At 33.0% G+C, this 7,289-nt stretch overlaps 1 long non-coding RNA gene across 1 annotated transcript; it reads left to right on the top strand.

Moving 5' to 3' along the window:
* Positions 1–2,059: 2,059 nt before the first annotated feature.
* On the top strand, positions 2,060–3,939 carry LOC112701334 (uncharacterized). Its single transcript, XR_003811281.2, has 4 exons — positions 2,060–2,174; positions 2,517–2,576; positions 2,942–3,008; positions 3,434–3,939. It is a non-coding gene; the product is annotated as an uncharacterized lncRNA (long non-coding RNA).
* The last annotated feature ends 3,350 nt before the right edge of the window (positions 3,940–7,289 follow it).

Raw genomic sequence — 7,289 nt, 5'->3', positions numbered from 1 at the left:
AACTTTGGTGGAATGGTGGTGGTTGCTGTGTTGCTTAAAAACTGACTGAAGTAAATCTTTTGTTGCTGAAAATATTTTTAGTTTCTTTTGCTAGAATTTTAAAAATGTCTTCATCTCAAACACCACCAGAAACACCACCATCTCAAGAACAAGCATCATCAGCAACTCCTACCCCTGATCTTACCACTAGAGACTAGTTTATTATCTTTTTTTAAATTATTAGTTATGTTTAAGACTTGATATTAGATAATTAATGTGTGTAAAGACTTACATTTTAAGTTTTAAGACATTACTTTAATTTTATTTATATAATTTTATATTTTTTTATATTTTTGTTGATTCTGGAGTCTGGTGGCATTCTTTTGTTTTTTATTTTGTTGATTATAATGATTGTGAGTTGTTTTTTTTAATCTTGTTTTTGTTACTTATAATAATTCTGAGTTGCTATTTTTTTATTGTGGTTGCATTCTAAAACATTTTGTTTTTGTAAGCAGCTTTTCGATATCTAAATAATTTCTAAACATTATGTGTGTTACTTTTGTGCGTTTTGATTTTTTTATTAACAAACTTTGATGTTTGAAATTGTGTGTGAACTTTTAATGATAAATTATGGACAATTTGTTATTTGAAATTGTTAAATTTAAATTTATTAGTTTAGAAATCATTGAATTTTTAATAATTTTATTTTATATATAGTTAATCCGGTTGAACCGGGATTAGACCTAGAGGTGACAAATGGGCCGAAAATCATTTTGCTGGCTCACGTAACTCGCCAAAAAAGGTAAATCATAGTATAAATTTTAGACCGCCATAATAAAAAATCCTGCCTAACCGATACCGCCTAATCTATGGGTTTTGGCAGTGTCTTACATTTTTTTTCAGCCAATGATAATTTATTTAAATTTAATAAAATTGTCCGTAGATGCTTAAAGCACAAATTTCAACTCCAGGGTCAAAATTCAACCACAAATTTTGTCTTAGATATTGCTTCAATTCCATATTGTTCTACTTTCTTTCCCAAACATGTTGCATACTTTCACAAATTTGTGACTTTATATTGGGTTATTTTTTCTGCTAATGGCATCAATTCTCAGTACCTGAACATCATATTAGAATTCCGATATAAATCATAAAAGAATGAGAAAGTTGCTTAAATTTCTAAAACAATTACATGCAAATAAATTAGGACTTTTACTTTCCACATGTTCACTTATGTGTCTGATAAATTAACATTTGAGTAAAGTGACAAATAAGCCCTTGAATATTTATATTTCGGACAAATTAGTCCAAAAGAAAAAAAAGTACCCATGAAGTATTCACGATAGTAGACGTGAACAAATTAGTTCAAATTAAAATCTTCTACCTCGATCATAGGGCTAATTTGGACATAATCCATGTCTGTTATTGTAAAGGACTTCATCGGTTTTTTTTCCGGGGGCTAATCTGTCCAAAGTATAATCAAGTTGGCCCTCGTCAATCCAAAAACACTCACTCCAAAACCCATGAAACCACGTATTCATGCTCAGTTCATCTCTTTCAAATGATTACAAACATTGAGTAACATCATGATTTTCACTCTTACTTTCTGTATTTGTATGTAAGTGTTTCTATTTTGGTATTAAAGACTAAAGAGTTTAAGTTGGTTCCAAACGATTTTCTCAGTTGCTTCAGTAAATTTCCAAGTTAGTTTAAGAGCATTTATGTGTTATGTACTCATAATTTCTGTGTTGGATTATGTGGTTTGGTGTTTATTTGAACCAACTTGATTTTTGCACATTTCGTTGAATTTGACTTTTTTTGTTGGCTAAGCTGCAAAATAGGTTCAAGTTGACCTCACAGCTTGTCAGTGAAACATAGGCAAAATGTGCACTATGATAAAGACTTCAAAATTTAAACAAATTTCAAATAAATGATTTTTTTAATATTTAAAAAGAATGCCAACAAAATTTTGTCCTCTAGAAGCAGCAATATTTTATCATCTACATTTGCTTAGTGTCCATAATAATAATAATAATAATAATAATAATAATAATAATAGCAGTGCTTATGTTATGTTTTATTGAGACAGGGGATAACGTGAAAAATATATAAAACATTGAGCAGAGTGTTAGTGACCTCAACTACCAGCTATGGCAATAAGCTTCCATCCCCTCACTCTACCTTCAGCTATACCAGTAATTTTTTCTAAACTCATATTTCATTCTCTTCCACCCCCCCCCCCCCAAGAAATTGTATCAAATTACTCAGTAGCTAAAATCAATTTCTTTTCTTTCCATTAAATTCTTTATTTTTATGAAGCTGCTACTTCAAAATCAAATCATAACTACATTCAATTTTCCAAACGATAGAGCTAAGAGTTACAAATTCATGGAACCCTAGCCTTACAGTTATCTCACAAGTACAAGAAATAAAAATAGAAAAGAATCTCGAGTTATTTTCTGGAGTGTCACTGACACTGAGCTTATTAATTAATTAATTAATTAATTAATTAATTTAATTATTTGTGTTTTTGCAAGATGATGTCCCAAATGCGAAAGGATAGTCGGGGACGATGAATATGACAGCGAAGGAAACTGGTATTTTTTCTTTATTGCGATCCTCACTTATGGAATTGTTTATTCTTTTCTTTTTATGTTTTCACCTTAACTATTTGTCAAAATTCCCAAATAACTTAAAAATAGTATGGTTTTGGCACTTTTCTATGTATTTGTGGAACAACATAAATGACATGACACACCATCAGAAACAAAAGTGTTTGTTTCGTTCTGCTTGTTGTTTTCCACTTTGGAAAAAGTTTGCTGGGATTATAACGTCATGTTTAGGGTGTAAAATTGCATTGTTTTAGTAAAGATGTAAATACTCATTGTGGGAATATTGTTGAGCTAAAATGGTTATGTTGTGAAGTGTTTTAATTTCTTTTTGTTTCAAGTTATGGTTGCAGGTTGGGATAGGTGTATGTTGCTGGTTATCTCGAGCATAAGTCTAAACTGGGGTGTTTTGCTTTAGAGGTAACCTTGTAAATGAGGAAAGGAAGGGTTTTGGTTGAAGTACTCTATACTATATTAGTTTGAAAGGGGATGGAGGTTAAAATATCTTACTATCATAGATGGATTTATAAAAATTGTGTTATTTGAAGATGTACTTGAAAAGTGAAACGGAATTAAAATATGAAATTTTAGTCATGCATGCGATCGTTGCACGGCCTTGTTATCAAAGAACATAACGATTTGCAAATGACATCTTCTTTTGTATCTTGGTTGCACACTTGCACTCTCCTGAAATAGATAATCGTTTTTTGCTGAATCTTGATGCATGTAACCATTGTGCTTATGATAAAAAAGATATGCTATTGGTAGTTTGGTACTTATTCTTGTAATGTCATACGCAATTCACCTGAATGCTTAACCAAAAAAAGTTGTATGTTTTATTACAGACTAAAAAGGATGAATACTTGCCGTTCAAGATGGAGCGGGTACCTTTCCTGGAGGAACAAGTTCGGATTATAAAAGAGCAGGGGAAACTGTTGACATTGGATATATACAAGTTGTTGTTATCAAAGGACAATCAGTTTGATTTTGTGAATGAGATAGCAGCTGAGGCAAATGAATATGTAGATGAGTATGGAGGTTAGAAGAAGGCCATTCTTCATGTTCTAAGCAACATAATGAACAATATGAGGTTTCCCCGACCAGATGCATATGCCGAGTCTGATCCCTTCAAGCCTGGGCCTGCTTATTTGAAACAAGAGTTCACATGAGTTTAGATCAAATGTTATGCCGATATCTTAAAGCAGGGTTGAAAAATCAATTCTTTGCTTCACTTGCATAGTTGATGTTACTCCATGTCGGCTGTAGTTATTTGTATGTATACAATTAAAAGCTATCTTGAAAGTATATTTAAAAAAGAATGAATGTATTGTGCAATTACTCCATTGTTCTATATTGAGATTTTTCGAAATCGTGAACAAAATCTGATAGTAAATCGCTGTGGAAAGGAAAGGAACGATTTACCATAAAAGCAAAATCATAAGTCGTCTTAGGTAAGAACGTCTATATAAATAGTTAGGAGACGAGGATTTAGTGTGCTACTGGGTGGACAAATCATTTTATGCTATAGTGATTTAGTAAGATTGGCTCCTTTGTATAAATTCGTTTGAGCCACTGATTGTGTAAAGGAGAACAAACACACAAAAAGTGTGTCTTTACTGATTAAATAACATTGCTCATGTTGTAGGACATATAAATGGAGAGGTAAGTGTTTAAAATTTTTGTTAGTTTAATGTTAGATGAAAAATACGCTTTTTTACTGATTAATTTTAGAATGATTGTGATAATGTTGATATAGTTAGTTTTTATAGATAAGACTAGATTTGTCTAAGATTAGGATGTGTGGTATATATGTTGTTATCAGCTTTAGATTTGTTATAGATAATGTAACATCCTAACTTTTAGCACATTATGATCATACTAAAAGTAAGGCATTACTAATCTAAATCCTTTTATTATCTATTTAATATTGAGCCTTTATGTGTAAATCTATCGATAGTTTTACTAAAACTATAACTTTTCCAACTAGTACAAACAACACATATTCACATACTTAAGTATGATTTTGGTCCCCAATGTAGAGGCCGAAAATCGATTTCGTCCCCGGTTATCATCATGGTCATCATCATCATCATCATCATCATCATCAGAACAACAAAATCAACCAGAAGTCCAAGTTAAACCAGAACCCACCACCACCACCACCACCACCACCACCACCATTAGAAACCTTAGAAAATTCAGAATTTAGATATTCCACAGCAAATTCATAACAAATTCCATAACAAATTCAGATATTCCAAAACAAATTCAGAATCACTAAGCAAAAATTTTAGAAATTTCACAAAAAATCTAATTCACAGCGGTGGGTGGTGAGGGTCGTGGAGTAGCAGCGGTGACGCGGGGTAGCAATGCGAGCGGCGAGGAGGAGGTGCGGCGAGATGAAGGAAACAACAAAGGCGAGGCAATGACGTCGGCGAAGGTAAGGAGGAGGAGCAGAAACGGCTCGCAGCACATGGTGAGATCCAGCGGCGAGGACTGAACGACGAGGAGCAGGAGCAGCGGCGGTGGCCCTTAACTTTCTCCCTTCCGATCTCTCTCTTCTCCCTTAGCTTTCTCCTCTCTTGCTCTCTGTTTCTCCTTACGATCACAGGCGGCGTTGTGATGGTGTGGCGGTGAAGCGATGCGGCGGTGTGGCCTTCCCTCCCCTCTCCCCCGGATTCTCTTTCGCCCCCCTCTCCCTTCTCGTTCTGGCCCCCCTCCCCTGATTCTGTCCCCTCTCTTATGCCTTTCTTTCTTTTTTTTTCTTTTTTATTTTATAATTTTTTAATGAAGGGTAATTTGGTAATAAAAAATAAAATTGATAAAAATGACGATTTTAAACAAACTGAAATCTTGGGGACCATTTTGTAGTGAAAAGAAGGTCGGGGACGAAATCGATTTTCGTCCTCTATGTTGGAAATCAAAATCATACTTAACCTTAATATTAATAATACGTTGTAGTGTTACATACAAAAGAAATTACAGAACCGACCCCTCTGAATAAAACTCTAACTAACAAGGCAAGGGGAAAATAGATTCTAACATCTCAACTTGTAAACATATTCCTCTGTACTCTCGCAGCTTCGCAATAAGTCTTCACACCTGTAGCTAAAAGGGGTGAAAATATGGGGTAAGAACTAGGGAGTTCTTAGTTGGGTCGGTGTTAGAAGTTAAGTTCATTTTATATATACTTGATCAGCAACAACAGACAACAAAGTATGAGCCAATTCAACAATTATAGAACACAAAATCCAATCACAAGCACACACAATCATAGAAAATACGCTCACAAACAACTATGCGCAAACAAGCATGATGCATGTCTATCCCTAGTGCAGGTAATGAGCTCATATGTCGGTTTCGACCTGCTCCCGACGCAACTCAGCAACCTTTGTCTGAGTTTGGTTTCTAGTGTCATAACTTCTGTAAGAAACCTCTGTCTTACAGGTGCGACTCTCTTGAGCCGATGTATGCAAACATAACCTCTGTAAGCAACCTCTGTCTTACAGGTGAGTCTCTCTCTAGCCAATGTATATAGTGATAACCTCTGTAAGCAACCTTTGTCTTACAGGTGCGACCAGCCCCTAGATTGGCGGATGTATCTCTGGAAAGTAAATCTCGGTAGACTCACCACCAATCTCTGCTCGTTTTCAGCAGGTAAACAATCATCTCTACTTCTCTCCTTTTCTTTTCGTTCTTTTTTTCTTTTTTTTTCTTTTCTTTTCTATTCTCTGCTCTCCTATGGCAGATGTTCTTTAGATTCTTTTAATCTTTTGACTCTCTGCTCTCCTGTGGCAGATGTTCTTTAGATTCTTTTAATCTTTTGACTCTCTGCTCTTAATCTTTTGACTCTCTGCTCTCCTGTGGCAGAGGTTCTTTAGATTCTTTTAATCTTTTGCTCTCTGCTCTCCTGTGGTAGAGATTCCTTTAACTAATATATTCTTTTCTTTTCTCATCTTTAATTCCATACTTTTAACATCAAAAACTATCTTCACACTCTTCTCTCATCTTTCCCTAAATATTTTATGAAGAGGGGATCATGAGATCCTTAGCTTAGATTTGTCCTTCTAAAACTTTAAGAAAAACTTGTCTGTTTACCACTTTCTGTTTTATTTTTCATAATACATTAAATAATATTCTTATAAAATAATATCTTGATAAATAATAATTTGTAATAATAATTTACTCTAATGTAAATGAGTAATTTTAAACAAATATTTAAAATAATATTTATAATACTCTAAAAACTTATTTTATAAAACCTTATTTTCAAACTTTTATTAATTACTTTCTAAACCACAAATTCTTTAATATTTTATTTTTAACTTCAATATTTTAAAAAATTATATTTAAACCTTCACTTTGTTTTATATTTATATAAATAACTCTAAACTTTTATAAAATACCCGAAAAACTTATATAATTATAATATTAAACTCAATCTTTTCATAAAAATACAAGTATATTTCCTCAAAAATAATTCATCTTGGCTGATTCTTCTCTTCACCAAGAACTGAAACCCTCCTTATTTTCTTTTTAAAATATACATTCAAATCTTAATTCGTTTTTGAGTTTTACAATTACTGATTTTTCACAGCTTTTAATTTAATTCCTCGGCCATTAAATCTCACCCATTTTATTCAAAAACTAATACAATGATAGCCCTAAATTAACCTCATTATCACAGTTTGGGCAGCACAA

The sequence above is a fragment of the Arachis hypogaea genome, chromosome 7, assembly GCF_003086295.3.
Source record: "Arachis hypogaea cultivar Tifrunner chromosome 7, arahy.Tifrunner.gnm2.J5K5, whole genome shotgun sequence".
In the NCBI taxonomy this organism is placed as follows: domain Eukaryota; kingdom Viridiplantae; phylum Streptophyta; class Magnoliopsida; order Fabales; family Fabaceae; genus Arachis; species Arachis hypogaea.
Note: the sequence above shows the minus strand (reverse complement) of the source record. Positions and strands in the feature narration are given on the sequence as shown.